Source organism: Dendrobates tinctorius, unplaced genomic scaffold (assembly GCF_039654945.1).
Source record: "Dendrobates tinctorius isolate UK_male_01 unplaced genomic scaffold, ASM3965494v1 ptg000293l, whole genome shotgun sequence".
In the NCBI taxonomy this organism is placed as follows: Eukaryota; Metazoa; Chordata; class Amphibia; order Anura; family Dendrobatidae; genus Dendrobates; species Dendrobates tinctorius.
In genome coordinates this window covers 25,530,426-25,553,647 of record NW_027361960.1, presented here as the reverse complement: position 1 = coordinate 25,553,647, position 23,222 = coordinate 25,530,426, and the positions used below count along the sequence as shown (strand labels likewise).

At 43.7% G+C, this 23,222-nt stretch overlaps 1 long non-coding RNA gene across 1 annotated transcript in view; it reads left to right on the top strand.

Moving 5' to 3' along the window:
* Window positions 1-11,530, top strand: part of LOC141072960 (uncharacterized) — a 146,882-nt gene extending 135,352 nt beyond the window's left edge. The window contains exon 3 of the long non-coding RNA XR_012226912.1: window positions 11,346-11,530. This is a non-coding gene — a long non-coding RNA (uncharacterized lncRNA). The remainder of the gene's footprint in view (window positions 1-11,345) is intronic.
* The last annotated feature ends 11,692 nt before the right edge of the window (window positions 11,531-23,222 follow it).

Genomic DNA, 23,222 nt, shown 5'->3' with positions numbered 1-23,222 from the left:
GGCATACCTAACATAGATTTACTATTGAGCCTTTACACTGCTCTGTGAGTGATCTGCATCCAAGAGCACTGCAAATCTGATAAGTGTTTTGTGCGATCAGCACCTAGTACTACTGCTTATTATACGTATACAAGTGCTTCTCGCTAAATTAGAATATCATTTAGTTCAGTTCTTCAGTACAAGTGAAACTCATATATTATATAGAGTCATTACAAACAGAGTGATCTATTTCAAGTGTTTATTTCTGTTAATGTTGATGATTATGGCTAACAGACAATGAAAACCCAAAAGTCATTATCTCAGTAAATTAGAATACTTTATAACACCAGCTTGAAAAATGATTCTAAAATCCAAAATGTTGGCCTACTGAAATGTATGTTCAGTAAATGCACTCATTACTTGGTTGGGTCTCCTTCTGCATCAATTACTGCATCAATGCAGCATGGCATGGAGGCGATCAGCCTGTGGCACTGCTGAGGTGTTATGGAAGCCCAGGTTGCTTTGATAGCAGCCTTCAGCTAGTCTGCATTGTTGAGTCTGGAGTCTCTCATCTTCCTCTTGACAATACCCCATAGGGTTAAGGTCAGGCGAGTTTGCTGACCAATCAAGTACTGTGATAAAGTTGTTTTTAAACCAGGTATTTGTTATGAATTGTTCACCGAGGAGGATAGCAGGCCCAGGCTAAGCCACAGAAAACCAGAGATGTTGGTAACTAAGTGGATTGCAGACCCCTGATCCTGTCCACACAACTAGCAGTAGCCGTGGAGCATACCTACGATGATCCTAGACACCTCGGCACAGCCGGAGAGCTAACTAATTATGCCTAAAGCAAGAAAGGGGAAATCTAAACTGCCCCAGAGCAGACCCCAAAGGAATAGATAGCCCCCAAACATATATTTTAGGTGAGACAAGATGAAAACACAAATGCAGGCAAAAAAATAGACTGAGCAAATGATGGGGCCCACACTGACTAGACAGGACAGGAAAGGAAAGACACTGTCTGCAATCACGCAAAAAACCCTGCAAAAGTCCAACACGCCTGATGCACAAAAAACACTGAAGTCGCACCACTTCGCCCCCACTATATCAGCACTCTGGTATATTCTGAAAGAAAAGCAAAAAAAAGACCAATATAACAGGGGACAAAACAAACTGGCGCAAGCAGTAACATATGGGCGATGATTCAGCATAGCCCCAGCCGGAGCTGGCTGACCCGCACAAAGCAGAGATAGACAAAACCAGATCAAATGCAAACAGAGTAGCAAATGTACCACTTAGCTGAACATGCAGGGACAGAGCAGGAGACATCAGACCTCAGGAGGCACAGGAAGAAAATCACCAGCTGGGATAGAGGGAGTCGGCTGTCTTAAATCCTAATCTGAAACCCCAGATCTCCAATCGTCTTCCTCATTATCAGGTGGCAAGCCTCTGTCAATCAGATCAGCTCCACTACCTCCAGTAACCACCAGAGGGAAGCCAGAGAGAGAATTCACAACAGGTATTGGTACTTTGGGCAGTGTGTACAGGTGTCAAGTCCTGCTGAAGAATGAAATTTCCTTCTCCAAAATGCTTGTCAGCAGAGAGAATCATGAGGTGCACTAAAATTAAATGGTAGACAGCTCAACTTTGGTCTTGATAAAACACAGTGGACCTACACCAGCACATGACATGGCTCCCCAAACCATCACTGATTGTGGAAACTTCACACTAGACCTCAAGCAGCTTGGATTGTGTGCCTCTCCACTCTTCTTCCAGACTTTGGGACCTTGATTTCCAAATGAAATGCAATATTTACTTTCATCTGAAAACAACACCATGGACCACTGAGCAGCAGTCCAGTTCTTTTTCTCCTTGGCCCAGGTAAGACACTTCTGGCGTTGTCTATTGGTTATGAGTGGCTTGACACAAGGAATGTGACACTTGTAGCCCATATCCTGGATACATCTGTGTGTGGTGGCTCTTGAAGCAATGACTTCAGCAGCAGTTCACTCCTTGTGAATCTCCCCCAAATTTTTGAATGGCCTTTTATTAACAATCCATTCAAGGCTGCGGTTATCTCGGTTGCTTATGCACCTTTTTCTACCACACTTTTTCCTTCTACTCAACATTCCATTGATATGCTTGGATACAAAACTCTGAACAGCCAGCTTCTTTATCAAATACCTTTTGTGGCTTACCCTCCTTGTGGAGTGTGTCAATGACTGCCTTCTAGACATCTGTCAAGTCAGCAGTCTTCCCCATGATTGTGGATCCTATTGAAACAGACTAAGGGACGTTTTTAAATGCTTAGGAAGCCTTTGCCGGTGTTTTTTGTTGATTATTCTACTTTACTAAGATAATGACTTTTGTGTTTTCATTTGCTGTAAGCCATAATCATCAACATAAACAGAAATAAACACTTGAAATTGATCACTCTGTAATGCCTCTATATAATATGAGTTTCACTTTTTGCATTGAAGAACTGAAATGAATTAACTTTTTGATGATATTCTAATTTAGTGAGAAGCACTTGTATATACATGTTATATAATGAATGTTCCACTTTTTGTTGGAGGTATTGATGGGCTATAGAATATTCACATTCTTTCAATGATCACCCTAAAAATACAGATATGGCCAGTTCAAGGTTCTTTTGTGCATGGCAACATTTTTAACACAATATATGTCCCAAAAAAAGTTATTCTTGGTAATTGCATAATGTAACAACTAAAACCAAAATATCACATGGTCATAAGTATTCAGACCCTTTGCTCTTTGTTCTACTCCTTCATAGGAGTCCAGCTGTGCTTAATAAAACTGAAAGGACTTGATTTGTAAAGGCACACACCTGTCTATATAAAATCTCACAGCTCACAGTGCATGTCAGACCAAATGAGAATCATGAGGTCAAAGGAACTGGCCAAGGAGCTCAGAGACAGAATTGTGGCAAGGCACATATCTGGCCAAGGTTACAAAAGAATTTATGCAGTAATCAAGGTTCCTAAGAGCACAGTGGCCTCCATAATCCTTAAATGGAAGAAGTTTGGGACCACCGGAAGTCTTTCTAGACCTGGCTGTCCAGCCAAACTGGGCAATCGTGGGAGAAGAGCCTTGGTGAGAGAAGTAAAAAAGAAACCCAAGATCACTGTGGCTGAGCTCCAGAGATGCTTTAGGGAGATGGGAGAAAGTTCCACAAAGTCAACTATCAGGGCAGCTACTCACCAGTCATGGCTTTGTGACAGAGTGGCCCAACGGAAGCCTCTCCTCAGTGCAAGACATTTGAAAGCTTGCATAGAGTTTGCTAAAAAACACATGAAGGACTCTCAGACTATGAGAAATAAGATTCTCTTGTCTGATGAGATGAAGATAGACTTTTTTGGTGATAATTTTAAGTGGTATGTAAGGAGAAAACCAGGCACTGCCCATCACCTGCCCAACACAATCCCAACAGTGAATCATGGTGGTGGCAGCATCATGCTATGGGGGTGTTTTTCAGCTGCAGGGACAAGACAACTGGTTGCCATTGAAGGAAACATGAATGTGGCCAAGTACAGAGATATCCTGGTTGAAATCCTCTTCCAGAGAGCTCTGGATCTTCCAACAATACAAAGACCCTAAGCACACAGCTAAAATAACAAAGGAGTGGCTTCAGAACAACTCTGTGACCATTTTTGACTGACCCAGCCAGAGCCCTGACCTAAACCCAATTGAGCATCTCTGGAGAGACCTGAAAATGGCTGTCCACCAGTGTTCACCATCCAACCTGAGAGAACTGGAGAGGATCTGCAAGGAAGAATGGTAGAGGATCCCCAAATCCAGGTGTGGAAAACATGTTGCATCATTCCTAAGAAGATTCATGACTGTACTAACTCAAAAGGGTGCTTCTACTCAATACTGAGCAAAAGGTCTGAATACTTATGACGATGTGATATTTCAGTTTTTCTTTTTTAATAAATTTGCAAAAATTTCTACATTTCTCTTGTTTTTCGGTCAAGATGGGATGCAGAGTGTACATTAATGTGAAAATGAACTTTTTTGAATTTACCAAATGGCTGCAATGAAACAAAGAGTGAAAAATGTAAAGGGGTCTGAATACTTTCCGTACCCACTGTATGTTGCCGCTCAAAACACTACTGCTATGGGTCCTCAGCACTAGGGCTCTTTATATTCTCTTGGGCAGGTAAGTTATAATTTTACCAACCCAGTCAATTTCTTTGGCTTCATTCACACATTCGTATGAGTGTTACCATCTGAGAGAAACTTGTAAATAGATGGACATACTGCGGACATTCTCCCTTAAAGAACATGTGTATTGTATTGTGTAATGTGAACTGTGACATGCCTTAATAGTGCTGGAATTGTGTTCTGTGAGTATGTAGTAAACCTATTTAATACCTAAAGAGTTTTTCCACATAGGCGTTTGGTTAACAATGAGGAGGTGGAGGCTGAGGAATAGGTAGCTTGCTAGTATTCACACAAACTTCGTCCCATCTCTCCTATGTGGTTGGGCTGAGGAGGGGAATGAGGAGGAAGGGAAGGAGGAGGAGATGGAGAGTAGTCATCATGGTGGAAACAGGGAAGTGTTGGCTGTAGGGACTTTGGCACATATGGGAGATTTTATGTACCGTTGGATTTTCTGTGATCCTCACGTTATATTCATCTTGACCAAAAAATAGTACAGGTTGGTCACCCTACTAGACCCACGCTACAAGGAGAACATTGCATCTCTCCTTCCTGAGGCACAGAGGTCTACTAAAATGGTGGTATACCACAGGGCCATTGTGGAAAATATGTCGAGAAAATTCCCTTCAGACAATGCTAGCAGCAGACGGCAAGCTTCCTTGCCCAACTAAGGAGGAGAAGTGAGGGAGTCACCCACCAGGTACAGCATAAGCAAAAGCAGGGGTACACTGTCAAAGGACTGGGCCAATTTCATGACACCCTCCCAGCATCCAGGCACTGATGATCGGGTATTTTTGACAAGGAGGTAAAAGCTTTCAAAGATGGTCAAGCAATACCTGGCCAACAAAACCACCATATTCCCTATCTGAGATTTGGGGAATCTTTTTTCTGCCAAGGGCCATTTGGATAATTGTACCAATTTTCGGGGGCCATACAAATTGTGCACTAACGTTGTCATCATAGTACGTCCTGACAATGGCACTGTCAGGACTTAATCTTTCACTGCATGCACCTTACTGTTTAGTAGTGCACACTGTGTGCACATGCTGTTCACAGAGCAAGAAGAAATGAATGGATTGGCGGCCATGAAACTACAGCAGCTGGCACAAGAACTGCTGCTCCAGTAGCCTGCCCGAGGGCCGGATAAAAGGTCACCAAGGCAGTACCCCTGCCCTAATTCCTCTGTGTCCTTTTCCCATTAGGGTTTTAAAGCTGAATACCTGTGCCTTGAAGGTATTGTGCTGCCCTGCCACTAGCATCCTGTCTGAGCAGGTTTTTAGTGCTGCCGGAGGGAGTTCAAACAGACAGGAACTCTTGCTTGTCAACAGAAAATGCCGACAGGCTTACTCTGATAAAAATGAACAAAGCCTGGATTAGCCCCAACTTTTCCACACCATTAGATGACAGCAGCATATAAAGAATTTGTAATCTTCAATATTTGAGGTGCTCCAGGTTTGCCTTCAAGGGTGTATGGATGACCCTCCTTATAATTTTTTCTGTCTTTGCACTGTGTTGAGAGCCGTTATGGCTGGCACTCAGAACCAGAGCATGTGGCTTCATAGAAATACATGCAGCTGCACACTCTGGTCCTGAGTGTCAGCGGCAGCGCCGGGTGTTGATGCGAGAGACTCGTGCGAGTTTCTCGCATCACACATGCTAGTGTGAAGCCGGCCTTACAGTGTGTATCAGAGTCCCTCTGCCTTCAAATTTATGGCAGTTCTTGCTTCCACAATAAATTACACTGAAATTTCCAATTTTTTTTATAAAAATTTCAATTTTTTCTTACTTAAATTATTATTTTTTTAAAATCCTTTTTAAATTTTGTCTTATATACAAGTGATTACCTAGGAAAGAATATTTCTTATCATTTTTTTTCCTGTAAACTTCAATTTCTCTTCAATTTTGAATGTTTATTTTCAGTCTTTAACCCCTTAACGTCCATTTACGGACAGAGTCCATCATGGCCGGGTGTAGGTTCTTGCACCATGAAGGACTGTATCCTTCATGCATTTAAACTACCAATGCATGTAAACTTGCAGTGGTAGTTCAGTGCCGACAGCTGTCTATGACAGCTGAGAGGCAAGGCAACGGGTACAGGGACCCATGCCATCGGTCCCTGCACCCAGATCGCTGTGATCGGTCAGTCAATCTGACTCACCGATCACAGCATGACCACGCAGGTGATGCTGAAATATCAGCATCTCCTGCCCGATCAGTGCAGGAGCTCATCACTGCCAAAGGATGAGCTTCTGCACTTACAGCCAGGAGCGGCGTCCACATTGCCCCCTGGATGTTAATGCCCTAATTCCTGCGAGCGCAATCGCAGCATTCGGGGGGGAGGCAGAGGGACGGGAGCTCCCTCTGCCTTCTGTCCCCCCGACATCATCGCAGAGCCCAATCTCTGCCATGATGATCCGGGGTTGTCATGACAACCCCCGGGTCATCCAGCTATGGAAAGCCTCTTAGACCATGCTCACAGCATGGTCTCAGAAGCTTTCAGCATAGGTATAATACATTGCAATGCTAGTGCATTGGAATGTATTATACCTGCAATCAAACTGTAAAAAGTGAAAGTCCATTAAAAGGACTAGATAAAAAAATGAAAAAAAAAATAAAAAATATGTTAAAAAAATAAAAAATAATAAAAATAATTTAAAAAATCCACTAATAAATACACATTTTCATGTAAAAAAATTAAATAAAGAAAAAAAAGTACACGTTTGGTATCGCCATGTCCCTAAAAAGCCCATCTATAAAAGTGTCACACTAGTTAACCCCTTTAGTGAACGCCGTAAAAAAACCACAAAAAAGTAGCAAATTATACTTTTTCCAAGTGGTATCATCATAACGCTTGGAAAAGTGAAAAAAAACAAATGGTAACAAAAATAGTATGACTGAAAGCGCCATCTTGTCCCTCAAAAAGAAGCCCTCACATGGCTCTGTTAGCCGAAATATGGAAAAATTATAGCTCTCAAAATACGGCGATGCAAAAACTTCTTACAAAAAAAGCATCTTTTAGTGTGACAGCTGCCAAACATAAAAACCCATGCTAAAAGCCCACTATAAATAGTAAATCAAACCCCCCTTTATCACCCCCATAGTTGGGTAAAAATAATAAAATTAAAAAAATGTATTTATTTCCATTTTTGCATTAGGGTTAGGGTTAGGGTTGGAGTTAGAGTTAGGGATAGGGTTAGTGTTAGGGTTAGGGCAAAAGTTAGGGTTGGGGCTAAAGTTAGGGTTGGGATTAGGGTTAGAGTTGGAATTAGGGTTAGGATTAGGGTTGGAATTAGGGTTAGGGGTGTGTTAGGGTTATGGTTAGGGTTGGGGATGTGTCGGGGTTAGGGTTGGAGTTAGAATTGGGGGCTTTCCACTGTTTAGGCACATCAGGGGCTCGCCAAATGCGACATGACGTCTGATCTCAATTCCAGCCAATTTTGCATTGAAAAGTCAAACGGTGCTCCTTCCCTTCCGAACTCTGCCATGCACCCAAACAGTGGTTCCTCTCCACATATGGGGTATCAACATACTCAAGACAAACTGCACAACAATTTTTGGGGTCCAATTTCTCCTGTTACCCTTGTGAAAATAAAAATTTGGAGGCAAAAATATAACTTTTGTGGAAAAAATATGATTTTTTACTTACATGGCTCTACGTTATAAACTTCTGCGAAGCACTTGGGACTTCGAAGTGCTCACCACACATCTAGATAAGCTCCTTGGGGATCTAGTTTTCAAAATGGGGTGATTTATGGGGGGTTTCCACTGTTTAGGATCTCCAAACGCGACATGGGGTCCGCTCTCGATTCCGTCCAATTTTACATTCAAAACCTCAAACGGTGCTCCTTCTCTTCCGAGCCCTGCCGTGCGCCTAGAGAGTGGTCTTTCTCCACACATGGGGTATCAGTGTACTCGGGAGAAATTGCACAACAAATATTGTGGTTCATTTTCTACTGATAACCTTGACAAAATAAAAAAATTGTGTCCGAAGTAAAATTTTTGTGAAAAAAAGTTAAATGTTCATTTTTTCCTTCCACATTGCTTCAATTCTTGTGAAGCACCTGAAGGGTTAATAAACTTTTTGAATATGGTTTTGAGCACCTTGAGGGGTGAAGTTTTTAGAATGGTGTCACTTTTGGGTATTTTTTGTCATATTGATTCCTCAAAGTGACTTCAAATGTGAGGCGGTCCCTAAAAAAATGGTTTTGTAAATTTTGTTGAAAAAAATGAGAAATCGCTGGTCAACTTTTAACCCTTATAATTTCCTAACAAAAAAAAATTTGTCTCCAAAATTGTGCTGATGTAAAGTAGACATATGGGAAATGTTATTTATTAAGTATTTTGTGTGACATATCTCTCTGATTTAACGTCATAAAAATTAAAATTTTGAAAATTGCAAAATATTAGACATTTTTGCCATATTTCGTTTTTTTTAATAAATAAATGTAAGTTATATTGAAGAAATTTTACCACTAACATGAAGAACAATATGTCATGAAAAAACGTTCTCAGAATCAGTGGGATCTGTTGAAGCATTCCAGCGTTATAACAACATAAAGTGACAGTGGTCAGATTTCAAAATTAAGGCCTGGTCATTAACCTACAAAGTGGCTTGGTCGTTAAGGGGTTAAAGAGGAGTAAAAGTGTGACACCATTGTTCTCAGCAGCAATCTGAGAGTCAGAGATGCTTCCAGGGGCTTTCTCCATGCTGTTCTCCTTCCATTCAGCACTTTTTCCATCCATTTCAACATGTTCACTGCCCCCGAGACCTCCTTGTAGGGTCTGCCAGAAAAATGCTCAGATTTCCCATTAACTCCCATTATACTCATTGCTCGAAACGAGCATCCGAATATTAGGAATTGCTCGGTTCACATAACGAGCATCTGAGCACTTTAGTGCGTACTCATCCCTATCAAGTATCCTTCCTTAATTCTACATGTGCTATCCAGCAAGAAAATATAGCTGTCATCTCTAGTAAACTGTATCAACGTATCACCCTTCTCATATTTTTTGTATTTTTTGGAGCAAAAACACTGACAAGACTCCCAAGTATTTTCTTTTTTGCCTGCCTATTGACTTATATTGTACAGAATTAAAAATACTCTGCACACCGTATCCTGGGCTCCAATGTTTAGCGCTGACAGACTGCAAATGTGAAGCAGCAGTTTTGCTTCCCAGACACGTCAGTGATTTGTTTCCATTTTAAGGCCGGGGCCACACGGCAGTCTATTCTCTCATGCAAGAGAATCGGGCCAATTATACAAATGACACTGCTCATACTTTTTCAGAGTTTGATCCGAATGTCAGTGCACTGTGCTCCGATCCTATTGCATGAGAGAATCGCAACACAGATGCTGAGGAAACTAAGAAAGTAATTTCTCCCCCTCCTTTATTACTGGTATCTGCTGTAATCGGACTGCATTTGGATGACATCTGAATGCAGTCCGATGGTTTACACGCACCCATAGACTTGTATGGGTGAGTGAGAGACGATTATCGGACGTTCTCGCAGCACGCTGCTATTGTTGTCTCCTAAGCATGAGAAAATAATCGTAGATCTGCTATGCCCCATAGTATAACATTGGGCCTAGTGCTATCAGAAAAAACATCACACAGCACTCGGCCATATTACATGCTCGTGTGAGCGAGCTCTAGAACAGAATATGATAGTAATGCCACGTAGGGAAATTGTTATCTTCTTTCTTTGTATGTGAAGACTTATCCGCGTATAACTATCATTCGGTAACTCTGTGCTCTATCATGTATTGTATGATATATAGTATGCATGTCAGTGAACTTAACACATTACAGCGCGCAGAAACCATATAGAACCTACAGAGGAATTGCACTAATGGCCAAGCATGCACTATCTAGTTTACATAAGGGCATATTTTTAAATCAATAAGTCAAGGAATGCAGTCAAGGAATGTAACTCCAAGTGATTCTAAAGGCTGCGTATGTGACAGTAAGAGCTGTGGAAGTGTAGTTTGCTGGTCAGAAGAAAGGACTGGATCAATTATTGTCAATGCAAGGATCCCATACATTCTTTTCCTTTGACACAAAGTGAGTTACTGTATTATTCACTGGCTGAAGGTTTGGTTTTGTTGATTACAGAAGGCCTTCAAAAGGGAAATTAGCTTTTTACTATACATTAAAATTGTCCTAAAATATGATGGCTTGTTACGGCATAGGATTTGATTCAAAGGATCAAATACATCCATATCCTCGCCTATCTGGCATTCAGGGACAGAGGGGCCCCTACAGGTCAGATAACAGTGAGGGCAATCTGGCCTGTTTATCCGGCCCCGAGGCTCTGGGGGGCCCCTGGCCAGACTCCCCTCATGCGCGGCGGCCAGGGAGTGATCCCTGCCGCTCCGCTGCCTACAGGAGGAAAATGGCAGCAGAACAGAGCTGCAGGGATCCTGTCTGACACAGCAGCGTGGCTAGATGACGTTAGCATTCAGCGCGCTCCTGTGTCAGAGAGAAAGCTGCCGGAGATGGTGGTGCTGCGAGGAACAAGCGGAGAGGTGAGAGGTGCTGTGTGTGTGTCTGTGCGTGTGTGTGTGTGTGTGATGCGGCTACTGGGGAATGTGCAGAGGGGTGAGTGGTGCTGTGTTTGTATGTAGGTGGTGGAGAGGATCATGATGGGTGTGATGGAAAGGGCAATGATGGAGTGGTGGGGGAGAAAGCAATGATGGAGGTGGGGGAAAGGGCAATGATTGGGGTGGTGAGGGAGAAGGCAATGATAGAGGTGGGGGAAAGGGCAGTGATGGGGTGGTGGGGAAGAAGGCAATGACGTGGGAGAAGACGCTGACAGGGGCTTATAATGAATTGGGAGGATACGAAATGAAACGAGTAATCGCAAAACGGCCGTTGTCCTGCACCTCCCTCCCCTAGCATTCCTCTAACGTCCTGCATGTCCACATTGGTGAGTGCTGCATTTTTCTTCTTGTGTGAGTGTATATATATATATATATACTAGCTGAAGAGCCCGGCGTTGCCTGGGCATAGTAACCAACTGTGGTTAGTTATAACAAATTATAATTGATTATATTGCACATAAAAACATTTCACATCATATATTCAACACTACAGATTTGCAACACAAATTAACTAAACGATTATCCGAGTATTGATAGTATTTTATTTTGAACTCATTCAAGATTTTTGGATTTTCCTTTCAGTGCAAAGATCAACAGATTTTTGGCAGTTCCAACTCTTGAACAGACCACGTAAAGTTGACCATGAGAAAAGCATGGAGATTGCAAATCGATCCCTACTACTTTCAAGGACTGTCCCTGAGCATTGTTAATGGACATTGCAAATAGCAGTTGAACTGGAAGCTGGAGGCATTTAAAATAAAAAAACAAATCAGATGGAATGAGTGGAATTCTTGGAATGAAAATGTCCTCTCCTTTGGCACATCCTGTTTCTGAGATGTGTATCTAACCCTATCCTGTGGGATACTGTCTGCTGAGCTGTGTACCTAATCCTCTCCTGTGTGATACTTTCTGCTGAGCTGTGTATCTAATCCTATCGTGTGTTACTGACTGCTCAGCAGTGTATCTAATCCTATCCTGTGTGATACTGACTGCTGAGCAGTGTATCTAAACATATCCTGTGTGATACTGTGTGCTGAGCTGTGTATCTATTCCTATCCTGTGTAATACTGTCTGCTGAGCCGTGTATCTATTCCTATCCTGTGTCATACTGACTGCTGAGCCATGTGTCTAATCCTCTCCTGTGTGATACTGACTGCTGAGCTGTGTATCTAATCCTATCCTGTGTGATACTGACTGCTGAGCTGTGTATCTAATCCTATCCTGTGTGATACTGACTGCTGAGCCATGTGTCTAATCCTATCCTGTGTGATACTGACTGCTGAGCTGCGTATCTAATCCTATTCTGTGTGACACTGACTGCTGAGCCGTGTATCTACTCCTCTCCTGTGTGATACTGACTGCTGAGCTGTGTATCTATTCCTATCCTGTGTGACACTGACTGCTGAGCTGTGTATCTATTCCTATCCTGTGTGACACTGACTGCTGAGCTGTGTATCTAATCCTATCCTGTGCGATACTGACTGCTGAGCTGTGTATCTAATCCTCTCCTGTGTGACACTGACTGCTGAGCTGTGTATCTATTCCTATCCTGTGTGACACTGACTGCTGAGCTGTGTATCTAATCCTATCCTGTGCGATACTGACTGCTGAGCTGTGTATCTAATCCTCTCCTGTGTGACACTGACTGCTGAGCCGTGTATCTAATCCTATCCTGTGTGACACTGACTGCTGAGCCATGTATCTAATCCTATCCTGTGCGATACTGACTGCTGAGCTGTGTATCTAATCCTCTCCTGTGTGATACTGACTGCTGAGCTGTGTATCTAATCCTATCCTGTGCGATACTGACTGCTGAGCTGTGTATCTAATCCTCTCCTGTGTGATACTGACTGCTGAGCTGTGTATCTATTCCTATCCTGTGTGATACTGTCTGCTGAGTTGTGTATCTAATCCTATCGTGTGTGATACTGGGCTGTTTCACACGCTTTTTCTTTGCTTTGTCTGCGTCATGACTGCATCACAACGGTGCTGTCTGGCCTCAATGAAGTCATTAATAAAAATGCAATGAAATGCGGCTCACAGAACATCTTCCAAATCACAGTAACAACAGTTTAGCAGATTTCCCTAACACAGGCTATGTGCTTTGTCTATAGTCTATTGTCTGCACCATGCTTGTAGTTTAGTCCTGGCATTTTTATGATTTCAGCCTAGTAGGTCAGAATTAAATGCAGTGAAATGAGTTAAATGGCAACTACATCTAGCAATAGAGCAACAAAAAGCCATCTCCCTTGGTATGCTGTAAATGGCTCTTTACTACGTCAATAAACATCAGTAACTTATATTACATTCCGACTTTAATGGCGCAATAAATATCGCTCCCCTACCTGTATTTATTATGTGACAGAGCTGACCACACGCAGGCTGAAAAACAAGTAGAGCAGACAATAGATACAGGCGTGGAGGGACCAAGTTTGTGTTCCTTATAGTTGCAAAAGAGCTTGGCTATGGCACGACGCCTAAATATGAAGGTCCACTTTTATAACAGAAAGAACAATGTGGAGCACAAATATAGCACAGTATAGTATAGTTATCAGATGCCATGATGCTTATTATTCACTCAGAAATACTTGTCCTCCATACTAAAAAAATAGCTGTATCTGGTCATACTCTGTCTGTTTTATGATATAGCTATGTAATATACTTTTTACTATAGTTGTTAATTTATATATTTTATACTGACTTTTTCAATTTGACATCACTGTACGTTGAAAGCAGACGCAATGCTAGTGGCTGTTATCCAGAGCTATATTTGTGATGATCTTTTTAGATTTATTAGTTGATTTTTAACCCAAAAGACAACAGAATGTAAGTGATTTTAACCCCATAGTGACAGAGCCAATTTTGATCTTTCTGACTAAATCACATTTTTCAAATGTGACATGTGCAATCTATTGTGGTAATTAGGGATCAGTGGATCGAGTTTGAGTCAAATTTCCTGAAATTCTCTGATATGACAAATTTGATCAATTTGTGATTTGATTTGTGAGAATCGAAAAGAAGAATACCCAGCGCCATTTCACACGTTGCTGAAGAGTCAAGACTATGGCATCACCCAGAGAGCTGTCTCTTCCTATCAGGCATGGCCATTCAGGTGTCCCCATAAAGCATTACAGGTATCGCATTATATGACCTAGAGCAGCCAATCAGGGGGAGACTATCACAACTATAAAAGATGAGGTCAGACAAAGGCTATGCCATTCTACAATTTTACAGCCTAGGGTCAGAGCACACCGTTTATTATTACACTTAGGATATGTTGACATGACCATATAAAAAAATCTGACCCATTTTCATCCAGAAAAGTTGTAATCCATAGTGGAGTCCATATACAAGTTGAGTGTAATCCGCTTATGCGATTGTGTCGTTGCATGCCATCCGTATGCAATCTAAATAAATTGTTGTTTCTTTTCAATTTCCCATTCAATTAAGGACCTCTTTGATGCCAACCCTATAAAAATAACCCCAGTAAGGTGATATAAGATAAGATAAGATAATCCTTTAATCGTCCCACCATGGGGAAATTCAGAGCATTACAGCAGCAAGGCAGGAACAAGTACAGATACAGATGCATAAAGGCATTACATTGACAGTAGGTAGGTACATATACGAAAAAAAAAAGATATAACCGGACTGTCACAACTTTGGATCTATCAGTTCACTGTTTGGGTCGTTCTCCGTTTTGGACAGTGCTGGTTATACAGCCTAACTGCAGCAGGAAGGAAGGACTTTCGATAGCGCTCCCTCTCACATTTAGGATGAAGTAGCCGGTCACTGACAGTACTGCACAACTTTGTCACGGTCTCATGCATGGGATGGGAATCATTCTGCACCATGTAGCTCACCTTGGCCAGTATCCTCCTGTCGCCTACTTCCAGAACTGGATCAAGGGGGCATCCCAGGACAGAGCTGGCCCTTCTAATCAGTTTGTCCAGCCTATTCCTGTCCCTGGTTGATATGCCACTACCCCAGCACGCCACACCAAAGAAGATGACTGATGCCACAACAGAGTTGAAGAAGGATGCAAGGAGTGCCCCCCCCTAACTGGACCGTATCCATTTAGTCAGTATATCGTACACTGAATAGTAATTATTTTAGGGCTTTATTGAGCAAGCTCTCAATATGGCTAATTTGTCATTGACTCTGCTGAGCATGCCCTTTTGTCCGGGGTGGTCTCCACGCACTTTTGGCAGCGCAGACTCATACTGGATACAAGGAGGTGTCCCAAACTATGTGTCCAAGCTCTGGTCAGTCAATGGGCCTCTAAAGTCCTCTTCCACCGGCTCTATGGGGAGCTAAGCAGACACCCTGAGAAATCTTTCTCCTTCTTCCACATGCACGCTGCCACATTTGATGGCCTGTTATGCTCCTAAATATTACTATGAGGCGATATATTTCGGCTGAGGAATGTTTTGTTATCACCTTGAGTTAAGTTTAAAATCCCACATTTTATTTGTAATGTCTCCTATAAAGTTATTGGTTTGATAGTTTCACCCTTTTCTTGATCTCAATAATTGTATCAGTCAGTAATGTTTGTGATTCTGTTGGTGCACACTTTAGACGGAGATGCTGCAGCCCTTCATTCGCGTAGTGCTATGGCCTCCTCACATGTAGTTCCACTACAAAACCTGCTGGGCCCCATAAATGTAACCAGTATGGTGTGACTTCGCTTCTGTTTCTGTATTATTATTTCTGGTAGCCATGTCTGCTTGTGGCTACAGACATTATTTTTGGTAACATCTAGTTACAGAATGCTTTGACACACATTATTGCATGGCCTTCCCCTCTACTAAATTATATATTGGGCTTAACGGCCACCATATAATTCCCATGTGTGCGCATAGCAATTGCTTCACAAAAAAAAACCCAGCAATATAATTTTTATATATAACGTTTAGATTGTCAGTGTGGCCATAAAGCTAGAAGTGTATGTGCTCCCTTACTGAAAGTTTATAAATATTCTGCTATTATTTGTGTAATAATAGCATCAAAATTGATGTGCCCTTTTGTTTGGCTTACAGGTTTCTAGTAACTGGAACTTTTGCACCAGGGTCATTGCATAGTAACTATGGCTGTGTGCACACGTAGTTTTAGGTGCTGCGGATTTGGAAAAATCTGCAGGTAAATTCTCAGGTGAAAAGACCTGCGGTTTCACACCTCTACAATGGAGGAGATGTGAAACCGCTGCAGATTCCGCACAAAGAATTGACATGCTGCAGATTTGAACCTGCAGCAAATCCGCGTTGAAAAATCTGCAGCATGTGCACAGCGTTTATCAGTTTACCATTGAAACCAATGGTACTGTACAACGCAGCTAAATCTGCTGCGGACCTGCAGAGCCTGAAACGCTGCGGATCCGCAGCAGAATCCGCACTGTGTGCACATCAGTTTGACACACACATTGGTCATGATTAGCATACACGTTTTACTTTTTGCTGTACAAATCAGTACAACTATTTATTCCATGCCTTCAACAAATGCTTTTAACATTGTTGGCATATGCAACAGAAATTGACTTATTGTTTATGTAAAGGAGGACTTTACACTAGCCTGACAGTAGATGGCGATAGTGTGAAGTTATATGTTTGCTGCATTGTGGGGAGGGAAGCTCTGTTGTTGATGTTAGTTTTACTTTCGCTTTTGACTGTATTACACCAGCAGCACAGGCTGTGTGCTTCTGAATTCTTATCTCATGTTTACCCATAAGAAGTAAATGCTGTTTACTCAAGATAACTTGCTGAGTGAAGTTCTCCTGTGTATGGGTGGATTCGCAAAAGATACACTCTGCTACAAACATAACACTGTCCAATAAAACCTAAAGCCTATAGGGCGACACTATCCTTATTACAAAACTACCATAATGCCAAAATTAAAATAGGATTAGGTGCCTCATGCCAAACAGAGACGCAATAACTAGGACCTAGTAAACAGTATGTAAATCAAACAAAGTTCACTTACAGTATTTCATTAACAGTCTTGGCACAATCATAAACCCTTCCTGAGTCACATGAATAACAGTGATACTAATGCCCCCGTCACACTAAGCGATCTCGGTAGCGAGATCGCTGCTGAGTCATAACTTTTGTGACGTAACAGCGATCTCACCAGCGAGATCGCTGTGTGTGACAGCGATCAGCGAGCGGCCCCCCTGCCGGTATCGCTGATCGCTGGAAGAAACCTCTGGACATTTCTTTGGTCGCTGGTCTCCCGTTGGTCAGCACGCATCGCTGCGTGTGACAGGCGGGAGACCAGCGATCAGGTGTAAAAAATAATAAAAAAAATAAAAAATATAGTTATTCTCACCTTCCGACGTCGCGTTCAGCCATCCTGCCTCTCTCCACGCTCCGGTCCCAGTGATCCTTTGCACGAATGACCGCGAGACTTTGTTATCCCTCGAGCCCGTGACATCTCGCGGTCGTTCTCGCAAAGGATCATTGGGACCGGAGCGTGGAGAGAGGCGGGATGGCTGAACGGGACGTCGGAAGGTGAGAATAACTATATTTTTTATTTTGATTCTATTTTTTACAGCGATGGCAAGCGATGCCGGGCGCTCGGCATCCCTGTGCTGATCGCTGGTGAAGCTGTCTGTGTGACAGCTCACCAGCGATCACATAGCGACTTACTAGTGATCCTGACACCTTGATATCGGTGTCGGGATCGCTGGTAAGTCGCTTAGTGTGACGGGGCCTTAAGTTATAGGTATAATTACATAAAATGAATCAACCATAACAATAAATACATGGTAATAGTGTTATTACCTAAGACAAGGTACTGATTGTATCCACATAGGTAAGGTACTGCATGACTCCATTTTCCCAGGGTCACTATGTTGCAACAAAAAAATCTACAACATTCCAGTAGTACAGAAAAAATGTGACATCCATAAAGACATCTCTCGAGAAGGGACATATCACACTCGCATTGAACATATGGGTTTAATTATAACAGTGAGAAAGAGCTAACACTTCAACCTCTAGTAAATTAGGACCTCCCCTGTAAGGCCTGTTTCACACATCCGTTTTCCTGGTCAGTCTAAATCCGCCAAAATAGCGGAAAACGGATTCGCAGGCAGACTCACAGGAATGGGTGTGACCGGATCGGCGGATGTACGGATCCGGCGAAGGTGAAAATTTAATGGAACCGCGCCTGTGAATAAATACTACCGGCGATGTAGCGTTCTCCGGGAGCGGGCATGCTGACGTGGGACCTGTCATCGGGATGGCCCGGGAGCTCGTGGGCACGGCGGGATCAGCTGTGAGGTGGCGGGATCAGCTGTGAGGTCGCAGGAGCAGAGGTGATCTCGCGGGCACGGCGGGAACAGCTGTGAGGTCGCGGGAGCAGCGGTGATCTCGCAGGCAAGGCGGGATCAGCTGTGAGGTCGCGGGATCAGCTGTGAGGTCGCGGGAGCAGCGGTGATCTCGCGGGTACGGCGGGATCAGCTGTGAGGTCGCGGGAGTAGTAGGAGAGAGAGACTGACTCAGAGGTGCCGGGATATAGGGTTAAATCGCCAGAGAAAGTGAACATGCGGATCCAATCAAGAAAAAAATGTTGCAGGGTCCGTTCACTGCTGTCGGCGGACGCCAAAAATTTGGCGGATCCTCACAATATCGGAGCCAATGGATCACCATCCATCAAGATCCGCCGATAATGAAAGCCTGTGGGGTAAAAAACGCTTCCTCCAACAAAAATGGCAGATCCGTTTTTTTTCAAATCGGTGGATCTTGACTGATGGTGACAAATGAATGTGTGAAACATGCCTAAACAGATAGTTACAGCAGAGATCTGAGGAGCAACAGCCAACAAGTCTAGGATTCGTATAAACTAAACTGAAGAGCAAAAGGGTAACAATGTTTTGAACTTTTGAATTTCACGCTCCATATCTCACCATTCATTACTGCTTCAAACGTGAGCCTACCATCATTTTATAGACAATCATGTTGGCTATCTCATATATAAATTTGACTTGCAACCATTTAGGATATGATTAGTTATGTAGATCCTTGTCATGACACTTACCATAGAAGAAAAAAAGCAGGACAAAGGCACAGCTCTGTATGACCTCGGGTTAATGAAGCTGCACACACATCAGGGAACACTGGTGCCACTTCCAAGGAAAATAGTCTGTATATCCATAGAGAAGAAAGTGGATAGGCACAATCCGTCCCGTGCAAAAATATCATTTATTGTGGCATCATGTTACCAACAGCAGGCAGATAAAACCATAGAGCAAGTACAGACGACGATCGTTTCGCGCTTACATTGCGCTTCAACAGGTCATATGTAGGACAAAGCTCACAACATATTTAAAAGCAACCATTGCCCTTGTCCCACCACCAAACATCAGGTGACAGCATCTCATTAATTATAAACAAGTGGAAAGCAAAAAAATTTTTTGCAAAAGACAGATTATTTAAAAACCAATAAAAAAAATCACAAAAACACAGCCATGTCGATTTTATCATTGAAACCTGATGGACCTTGAGCACGAGTCCGAATAATCCATCTAGCCTCCTTTCTTAATAATAATTTATTTAGGTCCCCTCCTTGTGCAGGCATTTTAACGGTTTCAATCCCTGCGAACCGTAAAACTTCAGGATTACCTGCATGTTTTTTTCTTATATGTTCAATTAATCTCGGGACCCCTTTACCTGAGGTGATGGAGCTAAAGTGCTAACGGAAACGTACAAATAAGTGACGAATAGTCTTTCCAATATAGTGAAAACCGCATGGGCAAAAAACAACGTATACAACGTAGTTTGTGCGGCATGTTATAAAATCTTGAACTTTATGTGAAATACCTCCCATCTGTAAATATTTAGTAGTAAGATGGAAGGAACAGAAAGAACAATTTCCGCATTTATGATTACCTACAGGCATATTTTTCGGCAACCAATTATTAGATTCAGTTTTTACACGATTGCGAACTAGAATATCTTTAATATTTTTAGTCCTCCAATATGTAACAAGCGGGCCCCTGAAAACTATATCCGCAATTTCTCTTTCTCCCTCTAGCAAATGCCAATTCTTGTTGATTGCAGATCTAATTTGACTATCCATAGGACCAAATCTAAAATTAAAAATAAATCTTTTTTCTTTTTTGTTCTGTTGGACCTGGCGTTTCTTTTCATATGAAGCACTAGGACAGTCCTCAACCCTCTTTAATGCCATGTCCAAAACAGATTTGGGATAACCCCTGTCTGAAAAACGTTTATAGAGGTCCATAGATTGCTCCTTAAACCTGATGGGGTCATTGTTAATCCTTTTCAGCCGTAAAAACTGGCTGTAAGGTAGGGATTTTTTCAAAAACAACGGATGAGCGCTGTCAAAATGCAGCAGTGAATTGGTGGAAGTTGGTTTGCGATATACTTTTGTTAGTAAAAAGCCATCATCATGATGTTTGGTGGGTGGGACAAGGGCAATGTTTGCTTATAAATATGTTGTGAGCTTTGTCCTACATATGACCTGTTGAAGCGCAATGTAAGAGCGAAACGATCGTCGTCTGTACTTGCTCTATGGTTTTATCTGCCTGCTGTTGGTAACTTGATGCCACAATAAAGGATATTTTTGCACAGGATGGATTGTGCCTATCCACTTTCTTCTCTATGGATATGGGTCACCCTCACACCCAGGGCGGTGGGGTACTTGGTAACGGTCCCGATGAGCCTCAGTAGGAGATGTCACGGCAGCTGGGACCCGGCCCATGGCCCTGGGCGCCCATTGTAACAAGGGGAAATGTTCAGTGTGAATGAATAAGTCATGACGCCACCTGTAGTGTTCGGCAATGTAGATGTTAAGCCGACGCTGCAGACAGATCCTCTGGGACAGATCGTGTGGTGCAGCAATGATGTTATAGCCCTCCACACGCAGGGCTGTAGTCCCAGGGCAGAGTAGATGTAGTGACACTTTGATGGTGTAGTGTCAGGCGCAGGGGATGTAGCAGTGCTGGGCAGGTTGACGCAGGAATAAGTGGAGGACACCAGGGCATGTAGTTCCAAAGCTTTACTCACAGTCTGTTGTGGCAGAAGAGCCCGCATCTGTACCGTGTCCTCCGGGTCAGGAGCTCAGCCAACTTCCAGGCAAGATGAAATACTCCTTTCCAACACTCCGCCAACATAAGTGCCTTTTCTGAACGTCTCCCTCTTAGCGCCTTTAGTGAAGTACTCACAGTACTGAGTTGCACTTGAGTTCCTCTTGTCAGATGTTTCTATGAACTCTACTTGTACGGCAGACAGCTGTAGCCTGCTTTGGGGACTCCTTACTACCTAGTCCCGGCTCACACATGTTGCTGTTGTGCACCCAAGTCTGGTGTGGGAATAAAGTGGTGACAACTTCTATTCCTCCGGTGCCTGCTGCAGGACCATTAGTATCCATACAACCTCGGGGACCGGACCCCGGCCTTGCGCTTAGAACTTGGGAAGGGTTCTCCTCTAACCCTAATCCTTGGTTCTCTTCCTCTCCTCACATTCCGCACTAATACTTTCCTTCTTATGGAGAGTCAGGCTTTCTATCAGTGTTCCTTTCCTGTGCCAGTGGACCCAGATCACTGAGGTCGGCTGCAGCACTTCCTTCATCCATTCCTCTCAGGGGATCTCCTTTCACAGATCCGACTGACCTCGTCAGACTCCTGTGACTAACTAACTCTTATCCTCTTCCCGCTCTTTTTAGTGCAAACTAAACTCCACCTGGGTCGCCCTCCCAGGGCTGTGGGGTACTCGGTACCGGGCAGGTGTCAGCGGGATGTGTCACAGCAGCGGTGACCCGGTCCGTGGCCCTGGGCGCCCAAGTAATGGAGGAATGTGAATGGTGGAATGTAGTTTATGGAATAGTTCGTGACGCCCCCTGTGGTGTTCGGCAAGTAGGATGTTAGGCCGACGCTGCATGCAGATCCTCTGGGGCTGGTGGTGTGTTGCAGCCTAGATGGTGTAGCTCCCCACAGGTGAAGCTGTAGCCCCAGGGCAGCGTGGATGCAATGGAAGAGGAGAGGTGCAGGCGGTGTGGAGAATGGTACCCAGCTATAGCGGTGCTGAATGTGTTAGCACACAAATGAATGGAGGACACCGGGGCTTGTAGTTCCAAAGCTTTACTCACAGTCGGTTGTACACACATAGAGGTGCCTGCCTCCGGGCCGTGTCCTCCGGGTCAGGGACTCAATCAACCTCCGGGCTAGTTAGGATTCTCCCCTCCAACACTCCGCCAACATGTACCTTTCTGAACGACTCCTCTATAGCGCCTTAAAGTGTGAAGATCTCCAGTACCGTGGTACACTGGAGTTCCTCCTGTCAGATGTTCCCAAGAACTCTACTTGTACGGCAGACAGCTGTAGCCTGCTTCAGGGACTCCCTTCTCCTGAGTCCCGGCTCTCTATCCAACTGCTGTTGTGCCCCAAGTCTTAGATGGGAGTAGTGCATTTACAGCCAACTACTCCACCGGTGTCTGCTGCAGAACCATAAGTGTCCATACAACCTCGGGGACCAGGCCCCGGCCTTGCACTGAGAACCTATAGGCAGGGTTCTTCCTCTAACCCACGTCCTCTCTGTTCTCTCTACTCCTTCGTTCCGTACTTGTCTTTCTTTCTTATGGAAGCTTAGATTTCAGTTCTACATCTTTCTCCTTCTTTTCCTTTCCCGTGCCAGCTGGCTCAGATCACTGAGGCAGCTGTTGCAGTCCTTCCTCCATCCCTTCTTCCAGGGATCCTCACTCCTGTCTCAGTGACTTCCTACCCGACTGACTTTCTGTCAGACTGTCCTGTCCTCCTACACTTTCCCACATCTTAACTCCACCCACCTCCCAGCACATCCAGTGTTCCAAGCAGGGAACCACCAAAGGTGCTCTGCTACCCTCTGAGCAAGGAGCCGCAATGTGGTTGTGCAGAACTACCCTGTTGTGTGGGGTGCGAGCGTTGGAGTGTGGAAAGGAGTTCCCACCTTACCCGGATGGTGGGGCACTACACCTTAGGAGAAGGTGCAGTACCTCTGTGGCGACTGAGCCTCAGGGGCACCACACACCCGCCTCCCAGCATGCTTCGTGTTCCAAGCAGTGAGCCACCAAAGGGTGCTTTGCTACACTACTATGTTGTGTGGGATGCAGGTGTTGGAGCGTGGTCAGGTGTCTCCACCTTACCTGGATGGTGGGGTACCACACCTCAGGAGGAGGTGCAGTACTTCTGTGGCGACTGAACCCTCAGGGGCGCCACAGATATACTTGTCATGTCACTGCAATGTTACTATTTTGCTCTTTCCTCCTGCATACTCCAAAATACATGTTCTCACATTCCCTAATAGCTAATTTTGTCATGAGGTTGATTCTCAAATGAAAGGTCACTGCTTCTAATTGAGGAGCAGCCATGAAGACGATTTCCAAGAAAAAGAGATACAGCATCATCCAGCTAATTTAAAGTGGTCTTTCGGCCAAGGAAATTGCCAAACTGCATCATGTGAGTGC